Source organism: Ursus arctos, unplaced genomic scaffold (genome assembly GCF_023065955.2).
Source record: "Ursus arctos isolate Adak ecotype North America unplaced genomic scaffold, UrsArc2.0 scaffold_1, whole genome shotgun sequence".
NCBI lineage: Eukaryota > Metazoa > Chordata > Mammalia > Carnivora > Ursidae > Ursus > Ursus arctos.
In genome coordinates, this window is record NW_026622763.1 from 45492510 (window position 1) to 45519855 (window position 27346).

The window sequence follows — 27346 nt, forward strand, 5'->3', positions numbered from 1 at the left end:
CTATCTTTGGGCTTGGAAAAATGCCCAGGTTAGTGACAAAGGGAACTTTGGGGGAAGACTCTAAATCTACCAGAATGTAAGAGAGAAAATGGAAAATCAGATGGATAGCTTCATTAAAAACACAAGCTATGTAAAATCTTCGAGAGTTAAAGGAATAATAGCAGGATTTCTATTGATCTTTTTCCAAATTGAAATATTACTATGATTTAACAATTTAAATTATCTTGAAAATAAGCAGAGATGCAGCTGTAAACCATTAACTACAGTCAAAGTCATTATGAATTTGCTCTTGGGGCCAGGATTCACACCCTCAACTATGACCCAATCTTGAAACCTGATTGTCTTCTCTGATCTTAACCATTTTTTTGAAGTACAATTTCTCCTGCATCTCCCCCTTCTTTTTTCAGGTGGTGTTTTATGACATCTAGGACACTGCTTCTCATATTTTAATGTACACATAAATTTCCTGAAGATTTTATTAAAACGCAGATTCTGACTCCATTAAATCTGGGAGTTCGCACTGTAGCAAGTTCCCTGTGATGCCACTGCTGTTGGCTTGAAGCCTGCACTTTGACTAGGAAGGACTCTGGAATAGTGCAACATCCCCCTAAATGATTATCGTTAGATTGATCTTCCTATAACATGATTTTAATAAATGTCTTCCTTTGCTGGAAAACCTTCAGGGAATCTACCAAATCTAGTTTAAAGCCCAAATCAAGTCATTCACCACCTTCCTAATTTTGAAAAAACTTTCTAACTTTATCTTCCACCACTCCCTTTCAAGAACTCTTGAGTTTTAGTCAAACTTGTCAAATGTCCTCTCTCTGCTCAAGTTCCAGTTCCACCCAAGAGGTGGACCTTGTAGGTCTACTGGCTCTTCCCCTCCCTCTTCCCAGATCCAACTCGGAAGAACAAGGGAGAGAAAAACGGAGGAAACTGTGAGCAAGCCCTGAGTTGAGGGATGGGGGAAAGGGAGCAGTTTGGAACTCACGTGGGATGGTAGCTCTGGCCTGGGGCAGGAGGCAGCTCAACTTGGTTGTAAAATAAAAACTTCTCCCTTCATTTCCTTTAGGATTTGCAATGTCAGGCCTGATGCCTGCGGTAACTGAAAGCTGGCTCAGGTGTCCCCAGCAGAACACGCAAGGGCAATGTAGACACCTGGTGCTTGTGGGCAGCCGACCTCAGAGCTCTCCATACTTACCCTTCCCCAAGCCTTGGGGCTGGGAAAGAATAATCTCATGTTCAAGGCCGTGAGGGATTTAACTGTGCTTTTCTGGTATCATCTTCATTAGGTTTAATTAGCAATGTTCTACTTGCTTTATAAAAAAAGTTGGGAAGTATGCTTTCTTTTTCTGTGTTCTGGAATAATTCAAGCATAATTAGAATCATCTGGTGTTTGAAGGTTTGGTAGAATTCTCTTGTGAAGCCATCTGGGCCTGTTGCCTTTTTAAGGGGGTAGGATTTGGATAATTTTTTCTTTTTTTTTCCCTATGGAAATTAGTCTACTTAAGCCACCTCTATTTAATGGTATCAGTTTTGATCAATTAAACTTATTAGGAAATTACTAATTCATCTTGGTATTATTTGTATAGCATTGTATAAAATAGTCTCTTCAGTATTTTAATTTCTTCTCTTTCAGTGATTATTTTTTATTTTGTATATTTATCCTTCCCCTTTACCCTTTTTATCCCTGAATAAGTTACCAAGTGATTTCTACCCCCAAGAACCATCATTTTTAACTTATTAATTCTAATATTTTTCTAATAACTAATTTCTGCTTTATTTTCACCATTTCCTTTCTTGTGCTTTACAATGTTTGTGTGTTTGTTTTTTCCTAGGATTTCTGGTTGGGATTTTAATTCATTTATTTTTATCTTTTCATTTTTATTGATATTAATAAGTACTTAAGGCTATGAATTTCTTGAATCACAGCTTTAATTATATCCTATACATTGTTTTTATTATCATTATTTTCAAAAGAAATTCTGAAATTTAATGTAGTGTTTTCCATTTACCAAAGAGTTGTTCAGTAGAAAGTTTTATGTTTTCAGCTGGAAAAGACAGTTTAGATATTTTTTGTTAATTTCTATTAATATTGTGCTCTGATCAGAGAATGCTATTTGAATTATTTCTCTATTATGAAAATGAGGATTTCTATGTGACATAATATATGCTCAATTTATGTGAATGTTCCATTCCTTTGAGAAGAAGTTATGTAAATTATTATTGGTGGTAAAATTCAATATAGATTCATAAGATCAACTTTATTCATGATGTGAGAAGTATCTTATATCCTTCCTTGTTTTTTGTCCACTTGATTTTCTTGGGCTGGGAATGATACATTAAAGTCTTATAATACTATTTTGTTTTTGACTGTTTCTACTGGCATTCTCTGGAGTTTCTGTTTTATAAATGTGGTGGTTGTATTCATGGCTATTTAAGAATATTATTTTTGTTATGAATTATGACCTTTATTATTTTAACATGCCTTTCCTTGTTTCATTTAATGCTTTTCGTGATGATTTATACCTTGTCCAATATCAAGATGTTAAGCCTGCATTTATGTATGTATTTACATATGTATTTATTTATTTAAAGTAACAAATGCCCTTTTGATCTACAGATAGAAACTACTCAGCGAAGGTCAGTAACCATGTCAGTTCCTACTCTGTTAGAGCCATATCCTGTATGGTCTTCAAGATCTAGGTTAACAGATTATTTTCATTATTTCATGTCATCCACAGTATTAGAACAAGGCATTATAACAGTTTAGATGCAATGCACTGCTGACAGCCAAATCCAGTCCCTTATATTCCACACTTTTTGTTCTTCCTTTCTTTTCTTTTTTTAAGATTTTATTTATTCATTTGAGAGAGAGAGAGAGAGAACGAGCAGGGGTAGGGAGAGGGAGAAGCAGACTCTCAGCTGAGCAGGGAGCCCGACACAGGGCTCCATTCCAGGACCCCGAGATCATGACCTGAGCAGAAGGCAGATGCCCAACCATCTGAGCCACCCAGGCACCCGCATACTTTTTCTTTAGATCTTCTACTTTGTTGATGTAAGCTTTCATGGCATCTTCCCTGGAAGTCCCTTTCAGCTGATTCCAGGCATCCCACTTGGCCTTTTCTTTGAGCTCCAGCAGCCCAAGCTGCTCTGTGTTTGCGTAACCCACAGTTGCTTGTTCATGTGGCTGCAGGTGAATGGCATCTCATCACCTGCTGGCTTAGCATCCTCAGCAGCTTGGTCAAACTCAGCCTGAGACATGCCGGCAGGGTTGCAAGGATTCCAGGGAACCCTGCATTTTTATTATTTATAAATTTGCCTGATAAAACTTTGTCCATCTCTTTATTTTTAATGTTCTTTAAACCCCTTAAGGGTGTTGATAGTATGTAGCATAGAGTTGGTTTTTACTTTGTGAATCAATCTGAAAATCTGTTTAATAAGTAAATTAACCTCATTTACATATATTGATATGACTAATATGTTTGGTCACATCAGTAATCAACTGTTATTATTTTTTAATATTTACTGTATATATTATTATAGTTACTATGTTTCACCATGTGGTCTGTTTCCTTTTTTTTTTTTATTTAAAGTAACAGATTTAAAGTATTTAAAGTAGAGATTTTTCTTTTAGGGGCTGGAGTGGACAGAGTATTTAATTTGGTTTAGGAAAATTTGTACTTTTTGTAATGATTACCTTTACCTTATTTCCTTTATTCCTTATTTAGGCTCCTAAAATTTGATTTGTCAGCTTAAGATGATATCACTATACAGTATTCAGAAAATATGTTTTATTTTTTTCCTTCCTTTTCCTGTTTTTCCTCCCATTTACATAGCTATATTTTTTAATTCTGTCAGAATATTTAACAGGTGCATACTATTCTTTCATCTTTTGCCCCACCTTTGTTACAGTCTTAAATCTGTAATTAAATATATATATTTAATATCTTCAGTGCTCACCAGAAGTCCGTTTGCTAAAGTTTTTCAATTCATATCCAGCTGGCTGAAGCTCTCCCTTTAGTAGATTCCTAAGGGAAGGCTCATGAGGACTATATTCTCTGGATTGTTACATGTTTAAAGTTATTTTCCATCACCTCGATTCCCCATGCAAAGGTGAGATATTTGAGAGGTTCGCTGAGATTTCTGGTTTGAGAATGCTTTATTCTTAGAGAAGTACAATTTCCTTTTTGTGAAGAAGCAAGTTGGTGTATCTTCTGGTTCTGACTGTCTTTGGTTTTTTAGTTTTCCTTAATTTCAATACTTGCAGCTCCCTTTACCACCTAGCCTCCAAGAGATGCACCCACCAAGAGCCCTCCCTTTTCCCCAGAGGCTGTACTTTTTCCAGGATGGCTGCTTCTGCTCCTGTGCACTTTTCTGCCCCTTCCTTTCAGTTCTCCAGGAGCCAGAGCTCTGATCTAGCAGGTTTTATCTTTATTCCCGGCATTTCTCCAGCCCATGTAGAACTTTCTCCTCCTGGTAGTGATGTTATATCTTTGTGGGTTCTGTTGTTGCTGTACCCCACTATCTTCTTGTTTTTTATCTGGCCCAGACCCTGGAGTGGTTCTCCAGCTTTGGATGCTTATACCCTATATGTAAGTTGAAATCTGTCACAATCTCTGTCTCCCAGTCATGTGGTAGGCATGGGTTATGGATGGTTTTATTTGCTCCCTTTTTGGATCTATGTGGTTTTGGAGAAAGTGAGCAGAGATTTGAATTTAGGCAGTCACCATCATCAGATGGGAACTGAAAGGGCAACAGATACCACTTTTTTATTTTAGTCATTTGAGTTGAATTATATTGTAAGAACTTTGAGGGCACGCCTAATACATTATCAGACATATAATAAGTGATAATTAAGTATCTGATGGAGGAATGTATTAATAGATGCTATAATTCACTTTACTTTAGCAAAAGAGATTATGGAGGAACTACTCTAATATTTATGGTAAAATAATCATGTCTAAATTTTATTAGTTGCTAACTCAGTGGCTTAATTGTTGCCAGTCTACCAGTGATATATTATGGAAATTAAATACAGAAATTGTTTCATGCTTTGGATACAATTCTGAGAGACAAAGTGAGGTGACCACATATCAGGATAGACAACATGGTAAAGGTGATTTTTTTCCTAATAATGCATGAGACTAGATGAAACTTTTAGGTAAAGAAAACAATAAGTGATGCATTGTATTTTCTTTGAATAAAAAATTACATATATTAAATTCTCTACTTTTAGCTACTTGGAAGGATGTCATGTAAGAAAAAAAAAAACAACTTAAAAAAATCCATGGAATCTCGCCAATGATTTTGATCAGAGAATGTTGGCAGACTGAACTAAGTATCTGATAAAGTAAATGTTGCCAAATAATTTCAATGTTTATAGTAGATGGTTTCTTAAACTTAATTGTCTAGGTCTGTGAGGACACAAAAATAAAGTAAATCAGAAAAAATAAATCAGTACCACTTTAAGGGGACAGGGCTGCAGTGGCTCCCATCTTTCCCTAGAGCAGGAGTTTTTATAGTGGTGAGCATGCCCTGTATCTGTGCTGTCCAGTGATGCTACTAGCCACATGTGGTCAATGTGGAACTCAATTTTTAACTTGTCTATTTTAATTACTTTATGTAGCCACGTGTGGTTCATGGCTACTATATTGGACACTGCAGATATCCAGAGAGAGATGTTCATGAGCTCAGGCTTGAAGTTATTTTATTTGGGGGAGATAAAAAGAACAGAAAAGAAATTTGGGTGGCATGAGGAAGTGAGGATTATCTGTTATCTATCTATCTATCTCTTTATCTATCATCTGTCTGTTTATCTACGTATCTATGTACCTATCTATCTATCCGTCTATCTATCTGAGAAAGAGTGACTACTTTTTCATGAGGAAAAAAAGAGGAAATGCTCTTTTCTACTCTTAGGTGAGCTCAGGACTACTTATTATAGTTTTGAGTCTTTTCAGTTTGCCTCTGCTGCTTTGTATCAGACTATGATACTCACCTTTCTGTTTAACTCTGCACTCTTTCATATTAGTGAAATCCATACATAGGCTATCACTTGGTGAGTTGAATATTTTGAAACTAAGTTAAGAAACACATATAGACTCATATTAAACACACACCAAATCCATCCCCATATTCGTCCTGCTGTTAAGCCAAGAGCTATATAGAAATTTATTAACCAGACCTGTAGTTTACTGATTTGTTGGATTGCTTAAGGCCTAGGTTTCTTAGATTCAGGACTCAGGCTGCCTGAGTTTCAATTCTGTATCTCCCATTTATTAGATGTGTGACTCTTGGAGACATACTTAACTTTTGCATTGGTTTCCTCATGGTGTTGTTATGAAGGTTAAATGAACTCGTAGTTGTAAAATATATAGAATAATGCTTTACACTGCTAATTGAACAAGTTAAATTAAAATTTAAGATTAGATGCTACCAGTATTAATGACATTTTCTCATTTAATTTTCTCATTCATCAGAGCTCGTTCAAATATCTGTCACATGGTAGACGTCAGAAACTCCGTCAGATGACTGGCCAGATTGGTACTGATTTAGTTGGCTTCATATCTGATGGGCACCATGTTCAGGGTCTCAAGATGGTAGCACAAGCTCATTGTTCTCTACTGCCAGGCAAATAGAGAGTGGAAGAAATGTTGAGGCTTTTAGCGAAATGAGTTTGAAATAACTGCAAATAGGAAAAACATGTTGTCCGATTTTGCCACGAAATACCTTCCAGTTTAGCAATTCTGAGACAGATCTGTTTGCAAAATGTGAGTAGGTACCTAGGTTAGGCTGATAGCACACTCAATATTCTGTTGCTAAGGTTCTAAGCCTATTCGTGGTATTCTATTTTTAGAGTGTACAAGAATGAATCAGAGGCCTATGATTAATTATTAATGATTGTGAAATAACACTGTTGGATGATAGAATGTAGAAAGTTTTAATAACAGCTGCTTTGAGGACTACTTTTAACAAATACATAAAAGGATTTTTGAAGTTATATTTTACCTCCTTGGAACATTGCTTGTTTTGAAGTAATTTTCTTTTTAAATGTCTATGGTATAATCCTATCTTGAAAAGAAAAGACCGTGGCAACAAGAGGCTCCAAAACGATTAATTATAGCTCTTTATTTATTAGCATACAAAGTAAATTCATAAAATTTGTGAATGTCTAACAGCCTTTCAGATTAAAAGAAAACCTTTTTTTCAGTGTGGTATCCCTTTTAGTGTCTATAATAATTAGTGATATTGATCACTTACTAATTCCAGGCTCTATTCTCAGTGGGTTACACAAGTGAGAAAACTCAAAGGTAGACAAGTTAAATACCTGGTCAAGGTATTTACGTAGGTAGTAAAGATGGATTTGATCCTGAGCAATGAGACTCAAGAGCCTGCACTCTTGACACTGATTTCTTTTCTAGTTCACATAAAGGACCCACCATACATCACCAAAGAAGGCCATGGGAAGATTATATCTTGTACGAATATAATTCATTCTTCCATATCCTACTGTGACCATTCGTTTAACAGACACTGAACACACACTAAGCTAATGATGCGTATGCTTTATTGAGCATTTATGGGCGAATAGTTTAAATTTATCATCCTATTTAACCCTTGTAGCTACCCATGGCATAGCTTAGAGACCTTATATGGCAGCGTGTTGCGGCGAGCACGGAGGCCAGAGGTGAGTGCAGGTTCCCTGACTCCAGGGCTAATGCTCTTCAACACATTACAGGCAGCAGATTATGCTCAGTGCTGTAGAATATGGACATTGCATAAATCACACCCCCTTCCTTTGAAGAACTTGGAATGCAGTTTTGCTGGTAAGATATGCATGCAAATAACTATGGAGACAGTTACGAGGAATAGAGATACACTCCTCCGAAGCTCATCAGACACAGCAATCGCTTTTGACAAAACAGGAAAGACTACATAGAAAAGGCTATCTGAGCTGATTAAAAAAAGAAAGTGAAATTTGGAAAAGGAGTGAGTTAGGAGATTGAGTACAGCTAGTGAAAACTAGCAGTAGGCATTTGTAGTGATTTTGAAACAACAAAAACAGTTTTGTTATTAATAAGCCTGTTTCCATTTTTAAAACACAGCACAAGGATTTTCTTTCCAAAGTTGATTTACATTTTCCTTCATTTATTTAGTAAGTATATATTGAGTATCTATTGAGTACAGGATATTGCTGATACCGGCATTGAAGATAGCCAATGTCGTAAGACACAAAGTATTTCCTCCTGTCTTGGAGCTTATGGCTTAGTGGGGAAAGGCTGACAATAAAAAAAAATTAAAAAAAAAAATAGCCAAGTGAGGTACACAGCCTATGTAATGGTGATAGTGCTACCGTCAAACTCCAAGCAGGGCTGGAGGATGGGGAGTCAGAGGCAGGGATAAGGCAGCTTGCTCCTTCAAATAGGGTGATGAGAGGTCTCACCAAAGAGGTGACATATGATAAGAACCTGAAGGAGGTGAAAGAGCAAGTGTAAAGGGCACATTTTAGTACATGTCACTTTAAAACTTCGTACCTGAGGGCATGTGCCAGATAGCTTGTTTTTACTTACCATCGCCTCGCCCCCTGGGGCCTACTCTCTATGCATCTCCACACTTCTTTTTCTGTGCAAAGGTAGGCTGTGAGAAGCATATCACCCACCAAACAACTTTGCACTTTGGCTTACGGTTAGTTCAGCTGCTGAGAGGTCTGGCATGAGGTCAGAGGGAGAGGAGAGTGAGGTCTGGATATTTATTCCCTCCATATGTCTCCGAGTTGAGCCCTGAGTAATATGGGGGCTGAAGGGAATCAGCTTTAGTCCTGTTTTCGGAAGTAAAAATATGAAGCAATAAAAGATGCAATGATTTGACCATGGTATAACGGGGGTGGTATAATTGGGGTAAGAATGGAAACTGCAAATATCTAACCTTTTGCCTGCCGAAGTTAGCCCAAGGAGAGGCAGTATTTCTCTTTATAGACCCCTTTAAGCACTGATGACATTTACTGACCGTATAACTGAAAGAATACATGTGGGCATGGGGACACACACACCCCATTGCTTGCAGTTTCCAGGGGGTAACAAATTCCTTGAAGCTCTTCTACAGATTCCTAGATTCCCTAACACCTTTGGCTCCATGGAAATGAGAGAGACCTCCTATCTTTGGGTGATTTGTTACATAGACTTTCTCAGCAGCTAACATTTAACAATGCTTAATTTTGTGGTTTCAGTGAAAAAAGTAAAAAAAAAAATATTTTCCACTGTGTATTTGGAGACTAAATGAGGCTTTCACATGAGTTCTATATCCAGTCATGCAAGAAAGTTATGCACTGTCAAGAAGCATTTTCAAAATTAATGCTCTATAAAGATTATATCTTTATTAGGAGCTGTAATCTTTTATTCAAAGATACAATATGTCTCTAAATAAAATAGCCCAAGTGGGCCTGTATTATTGAAACAATGGCACATAGGATATTTTGAGGCAGATAAAATGTTACCTGTTGTTGAGTAGAAATAGCTTGAAATATTACTCTGATACACTAGCCTGATAAAAAATTATAAAACAACTGAAATCGCCCCCTCCTGTAGAGGGACCTGAGTTTCTTGAGACTAGCAGTGCCATCATCTTTGTCTCTGAATTCCTAGTGCTATGAGCGGCACCAACCACAACGTGGGATCCCATCAGAAATTGGTAGCTGTGAATTATTTCTATTCAGAAGAAAATTGCATATAATTTATTGGTGATAAGTGGATATGAATGGCTCATTTTTCTATATTAATAACATCTAGAGGAGGCTATAATTCAGGATATTATAAGAACAATGAAAGAATTTGTTGAGATGGACTGAACCACACTTGTGAGAACTTTAGGTATTTTCTGTACAGTTAACTTAGGCACACACACACGTACACAGTAACAAACACTATGACTCTTCCATGAAAATCTTTAGCTGTATTTACAATCCACTAAGTCTGGAGCAATTTGTGATAGCAGCAAGAGGAAACTAATATTTTACCTAAAAGTAAACCATGAAAAAACTTCTCAGAGCCATTTAAAAAGTAATACTAAATATATTCACGTAATTTTGCATTTGCTCCTTGACCTCTTTTAAAAGGTGTGTGTAGAATTGATACAGAAGAAGGAGAATAAAACAGTTTGTGGTAAATAATTGTCTCATGTGCCCACATCACTCTGACGTTTGGTTCCACTGGTGCAACGCCTTCCCTGACTCTGACCCTCCTGCTTTGCTCTTACAAGGGCAATATGAATATGTTGGAAACACCAGGATAATCTCTTCATTTCAAAAAAAAAATTTTTAAAGATTTTATTTCTTTATTTGACAGAGAGAGAGAGAGACAGAAAGAGAGCACAGGCAGGGGGAGCAGCAGAGGCAGAGGGAGAAGCAGACTCCCCACTGAGCAGGGAGCCCAATGTGGGGCTCAATCCCAAGACCCTGGAATCATGACTGAGCCGAAGGCAGATGCTTAACTGACTGAGCCAACCAGGTGCCCCTCATTTCAAAATTTTAAATTTAATCACATCTTATCATTTAAGGTAACATAGTCACAGATTCCAGGAATTACGATATGGACATCTTTAGAAGGGCATTATTATGCCTACAGCACTGGAAGAATGACCTTTCTCCTTCAGGTGTTATTGCTCTTTGAGACAGGACCTTAATTCTAACTACACAATTCCTAATCTTAGTCTTTGTTTACATGTTTATTGGTGAACAGACAAATAGGGTTTAGCTCTGTATATTCATTTAAGAGTCCATTCCTCATGTAATCAATAAACTGAGGCTTATGTATCTGTTTTATTTGAAAGTGTTGCTTCTTTTCAAGAAATTCGGTAAAATATTAGCTGATTATTTTACACAGAAATTGCTCTAAGTTGCAAGGGTGAAATAATTGTTATTGTTACTAGAGTCATTATTTGCTGTTTAACAATAAGGGCATTGAATTGTTTTTCTTTATGGGAATAGTTTGATGCTTAGAGTCTGATCTAAGAGCAGATTTTTCATAGTAGGTGGTACCGTGGGGCTATCTATGTAATCATTCATCATCAAACATTGCCTCAAATTGCAAGCAGTTGAAGAGTATTATGGTTTAATCACTTCATATTCTAAATGTGGTACTTGGCTTTCCCTAGGAAGGATGAGGATGTGGCTCAGAGAGAATGAAAACACCACTCAGCACTTTTTTCCTTCCATAGTAAATGCAAAGAAAGGACTATGAATTGTAAGATCATCACTCTGTGGTAGCTATCTCTGTAATCTTAAAATGCCTATTCACCCATAATCAGCCTCATTCTCAAAAAGGGATTTATAGAATGTTACAACTAGAAGAAAAATGGGAGATTATTTTGTCTATTTCCTTTTGTGTACAAATGAGGACCCTGCAACCCAAAGGGGGAAATGACTTGCTCAAAGTTAAACAATTTTTTAGGGCACTAGACTCGACTTAATTTTTCTGACTTTCTGAAGTGGCTTCTTTTGAGCATATTTCCATTGAGAATATGCTTTGAACATTCGTGTGGAAAGGCAACTATGAGTTTTAGCATGATGCAGTAGCAGAAGTGACTTCTTGAAGACCTCTTTTCTCGTTTCCTGTTTTCCTTTCTGTATGACTGTTGCAAAATATTACAGATCTGTGTGTGTGTGTGTGTGTGTGTGTGTGTGTGTGTGTGTGTGATACAAAAGATACTCTGCTAGTTCTTCTTAGATATAACCACCAATGGTGCCTGTCTGTGAAGACTTGGGTAAAGCCATGGGAAACTCAACTGCAGTAAAAATTAGTACATGAAAAGAACCAAATGAGTGTTACAGGGCTTCTTATGAGAGTCTTCTGTGTAAGTTGTGGAGGAAATAAGAAAGGAACTGAACCTTGATCATTGATGATCTGTCATGATGTAAGTGGCAACAACTCAGGGAAGCCAGGATGTGTAAAAAAAGGAGTTTGGAAAACTGGGACAGAGGAGTGAAGAGATTTGCATGAATATACAGCTGAGCTCAGGCCAAGTCCTTTATATTGATCTGCTTTTAACTCTTAGCATCCAGTATTTCTTCTCCCGTATCTTTCTTTGTAGTCGTTGAAGATGTTTAAGTGGAGAAGTGACCTTATTGAAGTAGTTCTTTATGATATGGACTTTGCCAAACTGTGCTGAATGTTGTGGAGTAGAAAGTGGTCCAATGCAGGGTGACCAGTTTGGAGGTTAACAAAAGAGTGTAAACCCAGGCTGTGGGAACTTCCAACCACAGAATCTGCACCCCTCCTCTCCTAGGCAACAGAACTCTTCCTCCTCTGATCAAAGGCCAACCTCTCCTGTATTCTCAGTGCCACTCATTCTCACTTCCTTGAGAATCTTATATTTTGGATCTTTTCTCTATCCTCTGTCATTACTTCCTCCATCGTTATTGGCACCTTCCTCTCAATATTCTCAAATCTATCCCATCTTACAAAGAAAATTTCCGTTCACCTCTGGCCCTGCCTCTTTTTTTCTTTACTACCAAACTGTTTCAAAGAAATATCTAGGCTAACTTCTTATATCTCCTCAATCATATAAAATTAAACATACCTCTTTGCATTTTAAAATTTCTCAATAAATTAGCAATAACTCCAGTTGGTTTTTATTCTGACTTCTTCCACGCAACTCTCCTTGCTAAGGTCACCCTGCTCTCCAAATTGATGGGTCAAATCATTTCCTGTCTTGATTTGCTTGACCTCCGAACAGCCTTCACCTTGGTTTCCTAGTCATCCCATCTTGAGACATTTTCTTCTTCTGGCTTCTATACCAACACATTCTCCCTACTTTTCTCATTCTTTAGTCCTAGTCCTTTTTTTTTTCTTTTTAAATCTACCTTGTTTCCCTACACAGTCATATTCTTTCCAACCACTTCAATTGCCATCTCCACAGCAATAGGTCCCAATTTTTCACCTCTAGTCAGACCGTTTGCTTGAGATCTAGACATGCAGAGCCATTTGCCTAAGCAACAGATCCACTTCAGTGTCTCGGGGGACTTCAAAGATATGTTCAAAACTGAACTTGTGATCTCTTCCTGAAAATGTTTCTGCCCCAGTATGTCCGTATACTACGCCACTATCTGCTTCATGGTAGAAACCTGGGTGATCACAGGTCTTTCTTGACACTTTCCTCCTCTACTCCCTGACATCCCATCAATCACTGAGCCAGCTAATTCTGCTTCCTAAATACCTCAAATGTGCCTCCTTACTTCCATTTCTGCAGCCGCCACTTTAGTTTAAGAAACTTTCATCTCTCAGGGTGCCTGGCTGGGTCAGCAGGTGGAACATGTAATTCTTAATTGCAGGGTTATGAGTTCGAGCCTCACGTTGGGCATAGAGATAACTTAAAAAAAAAAAAAGTAATGAAAAAGAAACCTTCATCTCTCTTTTGAGCTCTTGCGGTTGCCTCCTACTGATCAGCTAACTAAATAACCTCTCTTCCACCAATAATTCAGTTTTCCTTATAACAGTTGGAATGTTACCATAAAAGTCCATGACAACTAGCAATAATTAAGAAAAATTGGGTATAATGCAATTTGTGATTGGTTGCTATTCTCTGTCCTTCCCCCGCTTCCAAACAGGAGGCCAAAGTTCTCATCTTTTGGTGGAGGGGCCCGAAGAAAGGAAGGTAATGCCCATTGAGGAAATATCAGGAACTCATATCCTGGGTAGTGGATGAGGAACTTCCACTCCTCCAGTTTTCTCCCAGTTCCGTTTTCCTACATGGTGTCAGCAAAACATGAGATTCTTGATATTACTGCTACTGTCTTGGAAATCCCAGCTGTAGAACTCAGAATCATTCCTACCAATGTTTAACCTCGACGGCACAGCTGCCACAAGGTGGTGCTGAATGAGGCTGGGACCCAGGCCCTGACTTGGAGAAATTTGGACCGTACTTCTGGACTCCCACTTCTGTCCTAATAGGCTCATCCAGGTCCCTTCATTAACCTAACAAAAACAACACGTTTCATGGCAGTGAAAATTTTGGACTACACTTACTGTGTTATGAAAGGTTTCTAGTGTATTTTATAAGCTCAAATCAGAATGTGTCACTTCTCCGGTTAAATCTCTTCCACAGCTTTCTTTGCTCTTAGAATAAAATCTAATCACATGTGCTGCAAGACCCAGTTTCAATCTCAGATTTCAAATCTCAAATGAGGAATAGGCAGTTGGCATGAATGTATGATTCACCTGCTAAAAAAAGCTATCAATACGCCAAAGGGGGATTAAAAAAACCTTCAACCAGCACTCCACTCTGGATACTTCACCATTTGCCCTCCTCTCTCCCCTGCGCGTGTCGCAATTATCTGAAGATGTCAAGCTTCTTCCTGCCTCAGAGGTTAAGAGCAGACCATTCAGGCTGGAATGCTTTTCTCCTTCTTTTTACTTGATTAACAATTTCTTATCTTATAAAGATTAGCTTAAAAATCACATCATGATAACCTATCCCTTTTGTACCTTGAATTAGATTTCATCTCCCTGTTAAGAGCATACCTACCCTTTCAGCCTTTTTTTTTTCAAAATTATGATCGTCTAATATCTTTTTCTCCCAATCCATTTATCAATCCATCCATCCATCAAAAATCCATCTATAAAAGTCTTTATTAAGTATCTACTTTTCACCAGGAACCTCCAGCCAGTGAAAAGCAGGCTTGTGGCAGGGTCCCTAGCATTGACAGGTTGAAAATTAATACAGAGGAAAGGGGAAAGGGATTCAAAAATACCTTTTGAGTGTTAAGACTGGAAAGATGATAAGAAAACCCCAAATATAGGAAAATTAGTATGGAAGAAAGTTTGGGAGCAGAAGAAATTATCCTTTTAATTTGAGACAGGGGAAACATTGAAAGGTTAATTTTTAGTATATAAGAGAAGCTAGGGAACCATTTGCAAACCATCTGCCGAGGAATGATATGTGAAGGTATAAGAATACTTGTAATCTCTAAGGCACAGAATAGAAATAAAGACGAGAGGATTGGCATATTTGAAGGGCACTCTAGAAAAGTTAGCCCCAAAATAAAAATTTTCTTTCACATTTTGTATGTAATATAACTTACCAAAAATATCTTATTTTTATAGGAAATACATATAGTTAGCTTTAGTAAGATAAGAAAGCTAGATGAAGTCCTGGATGTATACCATTCCACTAGCAAGGAATGGTATAGCATTTCTAAGGTGAAAAAAAAAACAAAACAGTGAAGTTTAGTTTTTGGCTGAGCAGTAATTGTTCTATAATTGTACAAGTTGGAGCCTTAATTAGCCAATTAAATCCTCCTTTCTTGTTCTTCATATTATTTAAATATATATTTTGAGCTGTCTTCAGATATTGGAACAATTCTCCTCTCTTTGAAACAAGTCCTGAAAATATTAGTCAATAGAAACCCATCTGCACAGTGATTTAGTCACAACAAATCCATATTCCTGGAATCAGTGAGATAGGCTTGTGCTTGTCATGTCATCCCTCTTTTCTTGAAGTTCTGTGGCTTGGCAGGTTTGTTCTCACACGTTCACTGTGCTGCTGTGTTCTGTCAACTCACATGGGGGCAGCAGAGAGGCAGAGGAGACGCCCGGCTCTAAAGAGCAAATCAGAGAAGCCTGAAGCTCTAATTTTGGGCGTAGTGTTTTCAGAACCACATCTTCAGAAATTAAACGTTTTATCTATTGAAACAATCATAGCCAATTGGCATGCCTATTTTTCTCCTTTGAAAGAAAAATAAGACGTGCATCTAGGAGTACGTAAGTACATGTGAATACAGACATTTGCAAGGGCAGTACCAGGATGGCTCAGAATACATTTCCCGATTTTTCTTTGGTATTTACAATTTGACAAAAGATTTACGAGTAAATACTCTATTCTACTGTCCTATAGCCTTAAGAATAATTATTTTGAGTGCATAGCAAGCCCTGTGCCCTGTTTAGAAACATGTGGACATATATTTTGATTAAATGTAATTTGAATAAGAGACTGGTGAAATACGACAGCTTTTGCAATAGATTTGTGAGCTGTTTTTGGTTGTGTGCTAGGTTGCAATAAGAAGTTATTGAGTCAATCTGACTCGTAACTAAAAATTTACAAATACTGCCCTATAAGGGTAGAGGGTAACATACTCCCCTGGCTTCAGGATCCCTATTTCCTGTTGCCTTTGTTCTCTCTGCTGAATTCTTCCCCACCTCCGCTCCACCAAACTTTCCAGCCACTCCCACCTTTTTGCCCCACTAGCTTCTGCAGGGTCTTTAGGTCTCACAGTGGAGGTACTATCTTCAGGCAGCCTGCCCTACTGCTTCTCCTATTTCCTCCCATGGAGTCCTAGAAGCTCCCACAGGGACTATATCTTGTTCCTAATTTTATCTCTAGCACCTAGCACTGTGTATTTATTAGGGCCCAATTTAAAAAAAAAAAAAAGAATACTTAAAATCTTTACCAAGGAGGTGGGAGTAAAGTGTAAAAGGAACAGAGGACTAGTCACACTGTGAAGAGGTTAAAAGAGGATTTGTTACCCTGCGTTGGTAGGGTGGGGCTGGCGGGTGTAACATTCGAGGCCAAAGCAAAGATGATGACGTTCATTCAGTTCTTTTCAGCAAACATTTGGCAGTCAGGTAAGACCAGCTAGACTTGAGGCCGGTCATTAGTCAGGTAGTTAGTCGTGTGCCTCAATCCCGATGAGAGCCAGGGGCTTAAATGAAGTAAAAGCATGTCTGTGAAAATGCTTTGTGTAGTGCTAAGCACAGATGCATGAGCGCTGTGTGATCTGCTTAAAAACAAAGAAGCTTAGACCTCATAGTGATCTTAGCAAAACTCTTCTCCCGTAGCTTTCTGGTTGTTAAGGTGGTTCTCTCAAGGGCACCAGTCTGTGCTAGAGGTCATTGCAGTGCAGTGCGGAGAGAGAGGGAGCTCTTTCTGGAGAGGGCTCAGCTCGCCTTCTTAGCATCTTGTTGCTAGGCAATGGCTCCTTCAGGGAAAGCTCATCTCCCTCTTGAAAGATGGAGTAGATCTTGTTGAGAGAAATGCAGTTTGTATAAACTGAACCATATGCAAACAGTATTTTGCTCTAATCTTCAAAATTGCCTTATTCTATAAGGAAAACAAATAATTCCTACTTGAAATCCTGTTACTTGGCAACCAGATACTATACCTCCTCTCTCTTTGTTACAAAGCAATATACTTCCTTTTCAATCTTGTTGATTTATTTTTACCTTTCCACCCATATGCCTTTCCAAATTGATTTAATGAGATTCAGTAAGGCATTGTTTTGTGGTAGTATTTCCCTAGATTGCTGAATTAATTTCCATTTGAAAAATGACTTTGGATCTGCAGCTCCTAGGCAGCACCGAGCATATCGCTCTTAGTGCATATTCCATAATGATAAAATATAATAATGGGTTGTCTATTTGATGGGCCAATATTTAAAGAATGTATATTTTTGTAAAGGAACTGTAGACAGGTTGGTGATATTTGTATATAGGTGAAAATCCTACACATGGTTTGCTAGGCTCTAAAAAAAAAAAATCAATATAGAATAATTATCGTCTTCAAAACTGCAAAATATCCATTAGACTCTAAAAGCTTTTTATATTAACCTTTCAATATTTTAAATTGTTGGTCAATTTAGAGAGCAAAATTTTCACTTTGCTTTTATTCTTATCTCATAATGATGTCACAAACTTTTGGAAATTAGTAGCTAAATTAACATAACCACATAATATTAGTCTTTTTTTTTATTCTGGAAGATTTCTGAATTTATAAATAGAGAAGTTTTAACTTAAAACCGAGGAGTTTTAAAATTCTCTTCTAATTGTTATTGTATGATTTGCCTAGCAGATTCTTGTGTTTATTACAAAGATTTTTATATTTCATCCTGGAGATTTGGCACATGATTGCCACCCAACACTAATAATTCTGATGAGAAGTTTGAAAAACTCTTGCATACTGAGTGAGTTGAGTGAAGTTGAAAGGATTTCCTATGACATTTGACTTTTTAATTTTCTTTCCCTCTCTCCTTCGTCTGTCAGCTACCTCACATTTATTGATTTTCTTTCTCTGTTAGTTAGCATTTTGGGGTCATGATAAGACTCCAGTTGAACCAACTTAAGAACAAAAAAAAAGTTTTGTTCATGGTAGACCTGAATAACCCCAAACCAGAGTCTGCAGTGCCCCAGGACTCTTTGTCTCCCTCTCTCATTTCTGCTTCTGTGATCATGCTTCATCCGCTTATGCTATCTTTATGTCTGTGTCTGTACCCATGACTCTCAGTAGCTTCCTGGACCATATCTTCCTAGTTTAAACAGAAAGGGAAGTGTTCTAATTTACTAATATTTATATCCCAGGAAAGGTACTCAAAACCTAAATCCTGTGGCCATGAAAGCAAAGAAATGAAAGAAAGGAGTTCTGCAATGGTGGAGGAATATGGTGGTACAGTTGATTTTAAGGAGGGGAGTACTAAGCAAATAAAACTAGAAGTAACCACTACTCCATCATTTGCTATGTACTTTGAGAAAAAGGTGGGTTACACATACTCCGGGCCTATAAGGAGCTGAGTATCTCATGACACAAAAAGTTTATAAACTGATACCTTTAATACAGTGTACTTGTACAACAATAAAAGTTTTTACATAGTTATCTGGGATCTCAGAGAAGGTGAACCAACTTCCTAGGAATAGCGAGATAGGAAGTGAGAGGAAGTGTACCTGGAGGGAAGGGGAGGAAGTGGTTGCCAAGAAGCCTTTGTAGTGATACTTCTGTTTACACTGAATCTTGAAAAATATATAGGAAAATGCCAGGTCAACAGAGGAGCAGAACATTTAGGCAAACGGAGCAGCAAAGACAAAAAGAGTATGTATAGTATGTTTATGAAATGTTAGGGGTTTGGTATAGGTCAAGCAAAGAGTAAATGCTGGGCTTGCTGAGAGGTGTCTGCAAAGAGAAACTGGATGGTGCCGTGAAGCGCCTTTTGGGCCACGATAAGTAGTTTCAATTTATCTTGTATGTGGAAAGGCATCCTGAGAGATTTTAAGTCTAATGTAAAAAATCTGGTTGGGCATTGGTGTTGGTAAGTAAACATTATTGTGGATCAATATTTTAAAATGAAAATGGAAAATACATTTTAAATCTACCTGGGGATCACCTGGAAGTGGACCCCACAGTTCAAACTCCTTAATGATTATTAGTTTAAAGTAGTGCTTCCAGTTTTTTCAAGATGCTACACACAGAGAAAATGATAATATTTATATAGCAAACTGGGAGAGCCTGGGCAGGTGTTGATAGCCAGAAGTCACCAGCACAGGAGTCCTAGCTACTCTGGGCCCCATCTGTGAGCCACGAGGAGTAAAGAGATGGATCCCTTCCCAGACCATAACCCGTTTGCTTCACACTAGTTGAGAAACTCTAGTGTACAGATCTGAATTAGAGTAAGGACATGCTGTCTACAGAGTGACAATCATCTGTCTTGATAGGGAGTACAAATAATGTTAAGAGTTGTTGATGGCAGTGAATTAAGATGGGGAATGTTTGACCCCTTGAGGATCTTTCAAGATTTCACATTATGAACTTCTTAACTAATAGGAATTTTTATAGACACACTCTTACATGTAGGTGAAATGTGTTTTAAAATGTGCATGTTTTATTATTACTCAGGTATGGCCAGGCCAATAGTTCAGGAGACAGTCATCATTGAAAGGACAATTACTCAGTTTCCAAGAGGTGAAGGCACATGGGGAAGCCCCGAGGGTCAATTGGGGCAGAGGGAGCAGGGGAAAATATGGGCAAGAGCCTTTTTTAGTTTCTATGGGACGGAATAGGTGAGACAGGGTAATAAGCAGGCTTAGGATGGGTTAGTGTGAATGACTTCAACAGGCTCTGAATAGGGAATATCCTTAGTTGTCTGGCGCTGGCCCTAGGATGGGAGGGATAGTGGCCCAGAACGGGAAAACCAGTAGAGGAGGTAGTTTGGGTGTGGACTCTGGATGTGCTGGTTTGCATATGAAAGGCATGTCCCAAGCAAATTGTTTGCTATCTCTAGGAATTAGCTAACCCTCAAAGATCGGTCCCTTCAGTGTCAGAAAGATGTCAAAGCATTAGAAATTCAGAAAATAAAAATCCAGAGAATAATACAAAAATGTAATACCCTTGTACTATCTTCAGCATTTTTACATTCTATATTTTGCTAAAATTTCTTAGTAGAATGAAGGCAAAAAATTAAAATTTGATCATATTCTAGAAGCAGATGTTGAAAAGAAAATATGAATAAGATTTTTATAGAAGGTATGTTTATACAATAATGATAAAAATTGTATAAACCATAAAATAGCTTCTTTCTTATTATCTAATGGTGAAAAATAATCTTGATTTGCTGATAAAATGAGCCACTTCAACTCAAAATACTATGTGAAATTAATGTTTGACCTCTCCATAAGCTGTCAGTTGTCTTAAAATGGAAACATTACCTATTAAAGGAGAAGTATACAATTTGAAATATTAGTGAGTAACTCAAAACTTCTTTGGACATATTTTATGAATTTATTGGCAGATCTCTTTTTCCAATAATGCTCTGCTAAGGTAAATTTTAAAATTAACTTTTATTTTCCAAGAACCCACCAGCTGGGCAGTAGAGGTAGGTAAGCAAGGAGCATACAGGGTAAGAGTGGGAAGCTCGTCTGAAACTTAGAAACACACAGGAGTCATCCATTTCATCTCTGTGTAAATTATAGGTTCATCATATAAAGGACTTTCAAACACTGGAAAACATCTAGAATATTTAAAAGCCTCAGATCCATATATCTGGGATAGATCTATGTATCCAGACAATATATGTATAAAATAAAATATGTGATTAATAGAAGTGCATTATTGTAATGGGAACTTTTTGTATAGTCTTACCTATTATAATTCGTAGTTTGAGTGTGTACTGTAATTATCTCCCTGAAGTGATATTATTTTTCATTTTGTCATTATTTTTCAGATTTTCTAAATGGTACACTTATCCCACATATCAAATAGAGATATAGTCAGAAAAACACTCCAAACAAGTAGGTCTTTGAACTAAATTCAGACATTTGCATTGTATATGTTACTTAAAATTTATTTCTTCTGTCTCCTAGGCGGTTTAGTGTAGTGATACATATGAAATTTGTCAATTTTCTAAAGCGTAGCTAGGAGAATTCTGAATTTATGATGTTCTTAATATTTTTGCTGGCAATAGATACGCATCAGTAAGCATACTACAAAAACCACCTGAATTTTTGTTCCATTTATTATTAGAAATATTATAGCCTGGGTGGCTCAGTCGTTAAGCATCTGCCTTTGGCTCAGGGCGTGATCCTGGCGTTCTGGGATCGAGCCCCACATCAGGCCCCTCCGCTGGGAGCCTGCTTCTTCATCTCCCACTCCCCCTGCTTGTGTTCCCTCTCTCGCTGGCTGTCTGTCAAATAAATAAATAAAATCTTAAAAAAAAAAAAGAAATATTATAGCTCTACTGACCATGATTAACCTATGAGCTTTTCTCTGTGCTCCTTTTCTTTAAAAAAACAAAAAACAAAAAATCTATTTATATACCAATCAATTTAATTAGAAGAAAATAGAATTAAAACCTTTATCATAGACTTATTATCATGATTTATTTGGTATTTGTGTTTGAGGTACTGGGATCTCAATTCATGGAAACTTCATGTTGATGAAATGAGAAGTTGGAGAAAATGCTGTCTGGTCTCATGAGGGAGGTACTACATATGAATGATATTACAAAGTAAACATTTTTAAATCATGCACCTTGATTCTAGGAATTAGATGTTTAAACATATCCTCAAGAAGAGGAGATTCCATCAGAGGATCATTAGGATGGCAGTGCTATAGGTACAGCTGAATTAGGAAAAAGTGCAGTATTTTAGCAGTAGTATTTAGGCTGAATTATAGAGAATTTACAGGAAATTACAGTAGTTAATAACACAGTGCCTCCAATTATGATGAACCTTTAAACTGAATTTGTTTTGGAATCTGCATGTGTAATGTTGCTAATGCAAATATTTTATTTGTAATGGCAGAGATGGAAATGTCCTGTTACATCATCTCCTGCCAATGCAAAATGGACTCCTGAAGTCTGCTTATGATGGCTCTGTCCATACAGTACTGCTTTAACATGGTTGGGTCAAATTTAATAGTGTTGGAAAAAATACTTTAATGTAGAAGGTAGTTATTCTGATGTGATTGTCCTATTAAACACAGCAGTAGGGCCAAGTGTCACCACTTTCATTTTCAGGTAACCCAATTTACATGTTAGGTGACTCAGCAGAGGTGTCAAAACCACATAAACTGCCTGTACAACACTCAAAAATGCTTCATGAATCTTTGATGCTATTTAGGTTGATATGTAAATTATCTAGCCCAGCATGTTCAAAGAGTCACTATGCAGCCACATCAGAGATCAAAAGCATTGTGAGTTGTTATTCGACTGAACTTCAAAGACTAATAAAAATCATGAAGAAAGTTAAATGAAAAATATTTTGTATTTAATACCACGAACTCTTGAAATATAGAAGGCATAAACTCTTGGCTGAACTAAAGCTGTTCTTGTTGAAAAGTTCTCTAGCTTGTCCTCCCTGCAGAGGCTCCTGACTCTCCGTCCCTGTGAAGGTGCCAATGAAGAGGAATTCTCACAATGCAACCACAATATGAAACCAAAACTTAACCTGTTGCCAAAATCTGAGAGGAAGTTTCGGTAACCGGAAGAACGGTGAAAAGGGATTTTAAAGTGCGGGAAATAGACTGCTAATTTTATGATGTTTTACTATGATTTTATCTTCTTGAAGGGAGTAGAAAAAGGATTTCTTTTTTCTTCTTGAGGTCACCTTGTCACTTCTTCCCTCCAGATGCACTCACTTATAGAGGGTCTGAAACCACAAAAACCAGGGCAGTACTAAACTGTTCTCCTCATCTCTCCCCAAGTCCCATATACAGAGTAAAGGCAGTTGGAGGGAGATCAGGCAAGAGGAGAATGGTTGTGGACAGTATTTGCTGGCAATTTCATATTGCAGGCTAGCAACCATGCTCAAGTCAAGTCTTGTAGAGAGGATGGCCGGAGCCATGGTTTGAGTCCTTTCTGTGACCTGCAGTGTCCTGACTCCACTGTGAAGAGGATGGGAGAGCTAGTGAACATGAGAGGTAGTGGAAAGTTCCACTTCAATGCAGAGGGACCTCACTAGATTAAAAGCTAACAGTATCCTGAGAGTGGGCCTAAGAACATGTTTATTTACTTGCCATAACATCATGGATCACAGAGAGAGATTGTATTAGGACAGAGCTAGGGGTGGGGGCAAGGGTTAATTTGCTCATTTGCCATCACTAAATGTTTTCTATCAATAAATGCTGAAAGTCTAGACAGGCATGAATTACTCAGTGTTGAGTAACTGAAGAGAAAAGGAAATCCATCTTAGAAATTATGAAAAATTACTTGGTAAAGAAAAAACTCAGAGGAAAAAGGGGCACTCAGGTGGCTCTGTCAGTTAAGTGTCTGCCTTTGGCTCAGGTCATGATCTCAGGGTCTTGGGATGGAGCCCCACATCTGGCTCCTTGCATATACACATACAAGCTGAGATGATAATTCAATATCTGGATTAAAATTCACACTGGAGACAGTAAAAGACAGATTTGACACTGCAGAAAATTGAATTAGTAATGTGAACAATGAGTAACTCTCTCAGAATGTACTGAAAAAGGCAAAATAGTAAAAAAAATGAGGAGGGCAATAATAGATCTGACAAGCCAAAAATGGAAAGTCAATCTCAAGATTATACATGTTCTAGAGACTAGAATAATTGGATCAGAAACACCCATAAAAGATAATTGTTGAAAAATGCCCTGGGTTGATAATGGCCATTAAAAGGGTTCTCTATGTTTCAGACAAAAATCCATACAAAGAAATCTATAGGTAGGCACATTTTGGTAAGACTTTAAAAAAAATTCCAGTGGAGTTACAAAATACTTCAAAAACACTGAGGTCATAAGTAGCAGCTTCTTTGTAACAATGAAAATCATGAAAGACAAATATCATATGATTTCACTCATATGTGGAATTTAAGAAACAAAACAGATGAACATATGGGAAGGAATGGAAAAATAAAATAAGACAAAATCAGAGAGGAGACAAACCATGAGACTCTTAACTCTAGGAAACAAACTGAGGGCTGTAGGGGGGATGGGGCAACTGGGCAATGGGCATTCAGGAGGGCACTTGATGGAATGAGCACTGGGTGTTATACGCAGCTGATGAATCACTAAACTCTACCTCTGGAACTAATAATACACTATATATTAATTAATTAATTTTAAATAAAAAAAGAAAAGAAAAATAATGATGACATCCAATGACTCTTCTGCTATGTGTATATTGGTAGGAAGATAATGAAACAACCAACTTCGTACTAATTTTCTATACAACTCAGAGGAGAAAAAGATTTAATTCAAAAATTTTATATAAAACCAAGTCTTTTATGAATAAAGACAGCAAAATTTATTTTTACATAAGCAAATTCTCAGAAAATATTATCACCCATGTATTTTTAAATATAACAGGGAAAATATACATCAGTGAACCAAAAGACAAATCAAAATTAAGAATTCAGAAATGACAATGTTACATGAAAAGTATTTAGGGCCCAGCCCTTACTCTTTGTGGACCCCGAATATATTAATCCCATGGAATTTGCTGTTTACAGGTGGATCTGGAGTCCAGGTTAGCATAATCCTTCTCCATACTTCCCCCAGCTCTTCCAGTACCTTTGCAGGACCAGGAAATCTGAAGTGCCTGCAATATTCGTAGTTCAGAAGGGTCATCTTAACAACACAGCTTAACAACGCTGAAGCCAGACTGTCTCGGTTAAGTCCTGTTGCTAAAAATCTGATTATATGAGAAAGTTGTTTAACCTATCTGTGCTTTAGTTTCCTTGTCTGTAAAATGGGAGTAATAGTAGGACCTATCTCATAGAGTTAATAAGAAGTAAATAAATCAACAGACACTGACATTAGCTATTGTTATTTCGGATTTTGTATTATGTATTTTACATGTGTAAATTGGAGAAATGAATAAAAACAACATAACAATCTTCTCTGATGGGAAGAGAGTATAATACACTTTTTATACTGTGTAATGCAGACCAGGCACAGCATGAATCTCTTCTCTGCCACTTTTTATTAGTGTGAATTCGCACAAATTACTGAAACTCTCTGAACCTCAATTGTTTTCATCTGTAGAATGGGGCAAATGATATCTAATATATAAGTAGGGTGACCAGCTCATCCTGTTTTGCTCTGGATGTTTTCAGGTTTTTTGCACCTGAAGGTTCACATCCTAAAAACCCCTCAGTGCAGACAAACCGGGACCACTGGTCACTCTATTACAGGGTTGTTAAGAAGATCTGACAAATAGGTAGCTTATGATCTTAAAACCTAAGTGTTCAGTAAATGTTTTCCATTATTTATATTTGTTTTTGTAATAAGCTTTCAAAATCCAGTGTGTATCTTCTAAATCCAGCACATAATTTGTACTCACCACATTTTAAAAACTCAGTCACCACAGATGGCTAGTGACTACCATGTCGGACAGCCCAGCATTAGACTGGTGCTGGAATGAGTTAAAGAAGAGATAGGTACCTCCCAAAATTGGTTCTTTTCTCTGCCAAGAAGATGATGATAGTTTTTCATCTTTCTTATTTCACATACTCATTCAAACTTTCCAAATCCATGAGTTCTTTATGAAGTCAGATATTGTAGTTAGATGATGAAGTAAAAAGATACTAGTTTATCTCATACTTGGGATTATCCATACCATTGATCAACAATTTGGTGTATATGTAAGGTTTCATTCAACCACTTTGCTGAGAGAAACCAAGCCAAAATGCATACAGCTAGGAAAGCCTGTGGCTTTTTTTTTTTTTTTTTCTCACTTGTTTTTAAATGGCTTATACGTTGGGGACCCTGGGTGGCTCAGATAAGCGTCCGGCTCTTGATTTCGGCTCAGATCGTGATCTCATGGTCCTGGGATTCAGCCCCGTGTTGGACTTCTCCCTTGGGGGAGTCTGCTTGAGATTTCTCTTCCTCTCCCTCTGCCTCTCCCACACTCATTCTCTCTCTCCCTTTCTCTCTCTAAAATAAATAAATAAATCTTAAAAAAATAAATGGTTTATATGTAGCTTATATTTATAAATTATTCTGGACTAGAGAGAAACCTTGATTCTTTGGTCATCCTTTTTTTGGTCTGAAAACAGTATTTGCCCAAGAGGTTATTAATCACAACAAGAAATACAAAATGGTGCTAGCTTAAGTTTAATGCTTTCAAATTTTTATATCATTGTCTATACCCCAGATGACTAGAATTATTAGGTCATAGAAATATTTGTTCTGTGATCCGAATGGATATCAGAAACTTGCCAAGCTTTTCCTTAGCCATTTCTAAATTTTAGACATTTGGCCTTAGACCTACGGACCCTGCATGTTATGTAGTCAATAACAGTATCATTAAAGAAAGAAATGAAGGCAACTGGATCTTCCTCTCATACTGAGTCTGGGTTATAAAATGAAAAGAGGATGGCCCTTTTAAAAATTTTGTAATATCCTATAACCTCTAATTATACACATTTAATGAAACTAGGAGAACCGGCTCAAATTAGGCTTAGTTTTTTCTACATATTTCTGAACTTGTTCAGTGATTTTAGAATAGATTCTAAAATCCATTCTCCAGTTATCTTAGATTAAAGGTAGGAGGTAGATGTTGAGACCATCTGGCCTGGGGTGGCAAGTTCCATCACAGATTTCAACCCTAATTGATTATTAGTGGCTATATGTAAGGCTCCGCTAAGGAGAACTGTAAAGTCTGGTATAGTTCTCTGTAAAAGACCGACCAAAGATGTCGGTCTCGGCTGTGGGAAGTGGGAGCACATATGCACACCGTTCCCTCTCATTAACAGCAATCCTCACAGAAAGGGAGCTCCTCACCTAGTAGGGGAAAGGTGATAGAGGTGCAATCATTATTTCAGCAGACCGTCCGGAGCTGCAGGCAGTATTGTGTGGAAAACTGGGTCAGCAGGATGCTAAGCCGGAAAGAAAATTTGCTGTTGGAATTCTGCAAAAAGAGTTCTAATATTGGCACAAATGCTCACGGGGCCATTCCTAGGGAACCAGCTTGGCTGAGCCTACTGTAAGTGCCATCGTGTTTGTTTATGTTACAACCAGTGGGCATTAGCAGAGTGTGGAATGATGATGCCAAAGAACGTCAGTTTTAAAAAGGATTAGTGTCTTACAATATCGTACGTACATGTAAGACAATATCAAAATATCCTACAGT

At 37.4% G+C, this 27346-nt stretch overlaps 1 pseudogene; it reads right to left on the reverse strand.

The window, feature by feature from the left end:
* Positions 1-796: 796 nt before the first annotated feature.
* Positions 797-3264, reverse strand: LOC123000458 (acyl-CoA-binding protein-like; annotated as a pseudogene).
* Between the last annotated feature and the right edge of the window lie 24082 nt (positions 3265-27346).